Source organism: Mirounga leonina, unplaced genomic scaffold (genome assembly GCF_011800145.1).
Source record: "Mirounga leonina isolate KUSES-001 unplaced genomic scaffold, KU_Mleo_1.0 Mir_169, whole genome shotgun sequence".
Lineage (NCBI taxonomy): Eukaryota > Metazoa > Chordata > Mammalia > Carnivora > Phocidae > Mirounga > Mirounga leonina.
The window spans coordinates 13,552,679-13,555,947 of NW_023270431.1; positions in this window are offsets into that span (position 1 = coordinate 13,552,679).

Sequence of the window (3,269 nt, forward strand, 5' to 3'; positions counted from 1 at the left end):
CTGCCTTCGGCTCAGGTCATGATCCTGGAGTCCCGGGATCGAGTCCCACATCAGGCTCCCTGCTCAGCAGGGAGTCTGCTTCTCCCTCTGACCCTCCTCCCTCTCATGCTCTCTGTCTCTCATTCTCTCTGTCTCAAATAAATAAAATCTTAAAAAAAAAAAAATAGTGGAGTTTTCCAGCAACTTGATGACTGAGGTGTAAATGGAATCTGCAGCCGAAGGTCTATCCTTCCCCTGCAGACAGAAAGCCCACGACCACATCTGCCCCCTGGCGTTGGCTTTGGGGCTTGGCGCGATGCAAAAAGATCGCGTGCTTGGAATTCGGAGCATGCGCGATCCAGGCGCTCCCACGCTGACTCGGACACTTTGCCTTCCGCGACAGGGTTCGCGCAGAACTGATTTGACTGAACGGTGCCCGGGGTGTTTATTTCCACTATGCAGCTTGAGGTAACCGTTTTACCACACGGTGGATTTTTTTGTTGAGTCTTCAGAGCAAACTGTATCTTTGTACTTTGTCAGTTTAACTCAGCTGAATTTAATTTAGTGATACCAGCACAGTTGAAATACCACATTTGCCTGTTTGAAGATGTAGGTGCTCGTATCACGTCTTGACATTGGTCTGAAAAGAATCGTACATCATGTACCAACTTTTTGTTGTTGTTGTTTTAAGATTTTATTTATTTATTTGAGAGAGAGAATGGGATAGAGCATGAGAGGGGGGAGGGTCAGAGGGAGAAGCAGACCCCCCGCCGAGCAGGGACCCCGATGCAGGACTCGATCCTGGGACTCCAGGATCGTGACCTGAGCCGAAGGCAGTCGCTTAACCAACTGAGCCACCCAGGCGCCCATCCAACGTTTTAAAATAGAATCTTTCCAAATGACAAAAAAAAAAAAAAAGTCTTATTCAGGAATAGGATTTATCCCAGCATGGGTTTCTCTAGCAGACTTGGAAACATGGAAGAGAATTAGGTGTGGATAAATATCTTCCTCTGGTAAAAAAACTGCCATAGAACTTTAAAGATTCTTTCCACTTTTCTTTTCGTTTTTCCTTTTCTTTAAGTGACCTGCGATATAACTATGGGGGATTTGACTTTGGCTTTCTTTCAAGTTTTTCTCCTCAGACTTTATTGGAATTCTTGGTTCTGATGCTTTTCTTTCAGGAGTTTCTGAAAAGTGCTCCATCACGATTTTCAAATACAGCCTCCTACCCCAGTCCGCCCCCCTCTAGAATTCCAGTTGGATCTCTGTTAGACCATCTTAATCTGTCCTCCATGTCTCTCATATTTTCTACTTCCCTGTATCCCTGGGCTTCGATTGCAGGTAGACACTTTGGTGTAAAACCATCTATTGAGTTTAAAATTTCTTTCTTTTTTTTTTCTAGAAGCGTTGGGTTTTTTACACATCTCTTTACTCCTTACTTGTGATTTTATGTTTTTTTTAATTTTTTGAAACATTTTAAATAAATGTATTTTTATTGGGGCGCCTGGGTGGCTCAGTCGTTGAGCGTCTGCCTTCGGCTCAGGTCATGATCTCAGGACCTGGGATCGAGCCCCGCATCGGGCTCCCTGCTCGGTGGGAAGCCTGCTTCTCCCTCTCCCGCTCCCCCTGCTTGTGGTCCCTCTCTCGATGTGTCTCTGTCTGTTAAAAAATAAATAAAATCTTTAAAATAAATAAATAAATAAATAAATAAATAAATAAATAAATAAATAAATGTATTTTTATTTTTGCCATCTGACGATTCCTGTATCTGAAGACTTTTGAACCTTTATGTTGTTTATGCTTGCTCTCATTCATGATGCCTTGTTTTTCTCTGTTTATTGATTTTTTTTTTTTCCCCTCTCCCTGTCTTTACTTTGGGCTCTCATTTTCATTTGAATTTTATCAGTGGACATTCTTTGAGGCCTGGAAGGATTTCTTCCTGGGAGGATTAGCATTTGCTTCTGTTAGGCATCCATAGGCATTATCAGTGCTGTTTCAATTTAAACTAAATTACTGACTTGAGGTTTTTACTTGTATGTGTGTGTGTTTCATGATACCAGATGGTGTGAATTCAGGATACAAACTTAAACGGAAGCCAGATGGTGGTTTTGATTCTTTACGAGAAATCCTTTTCTACCTCCAATCAGAATCAAGGTTCAATGTTCAAGTTGCAAGATGAGTAGGGGTTTTTTTCCGTCGGTTCCCGACTGGTGTCAGGGTGTATTTTCTAGTTCATTCTTAAAGTGGAAGTGTAACACTTTGGGGTTCCAGTTTTATTTTTAAAAGGGTCCCCTAATATAATCCTTGAGGTCTGGATTTTGTCTCCCATCCTTGAAAACTCAAAAATTTATGCTTAAGATATCTGAGCTCAGCAAATGCCAGTAAGGCAAAAGCCAACCTCAGGGCCTTACTTATATCTCAGAGTTCCTGCCTTTAACTTATTTTTTGGCCTAAGCAGAATTTACCTTTTTGCCAGCATTTAAATTTTTAAAAAATATTTTTGCTCAGCAGTTGTAGTTGTTTTCAGCAATAGGATCAGTTCAGGTATTCAGAGGCAAAATTGTTTTAAACGTGTTTTTTCTTCCGCATTCATTAGAATTATCTCAAGCTCTTACTCCATTTTATTATCATTTTGTCCCTTGCTTGTTTCTGATATTATGATTTATTTGTTAAGTTGATAATTATGGGTCAGTTCTCAGATTGTTTTCTTGTCTCTGAAATCTCCTTTTAACCCATTAACTCTAATCATCTTGGTTTTTAGCTCTTTTATTGGGTTATATTTTGTTATTATGTTACTGCATAGCATAAAACACTCATGGGGATTCTGCCTCTGTAGTGTGAGTTACGTCTACGTCCAGACTTTTGCATAATATGAACTGTCTCTTTCTTGTTTCCTCGCTCCCTTCCTTTCTTCATTCTTGTTTTTCTTTCCTGTCTTCCTTTCTTTCAGTTTTTTTCTTTTTTACTCTACTATAGTTTCATTGTCATGTGATTTATTTTTACCTTGATCACATTTATCGTCAGGTATTATTGCCCAGTTCAAAACAAAGTAGATCATTTTCCTTGAATCACTTGGCATCTACTCTAAAACCAGCTGGTGTTCAAGCATTTGAGCATGCAGGGATGGCGGGGTGCAGGCTGAGCACACAGGGATTGTGACGGGGTGGAGGCTGAGCAGTGGAGATGATGGTGGCAAGGGTGCAAGAGCATCCAGGCATGGTGGGTAGAGTGCAGGCTGAGCATTGGGGATGACAGGGATGGAGGCTGAGCACTGGGGATGACAGGGATGG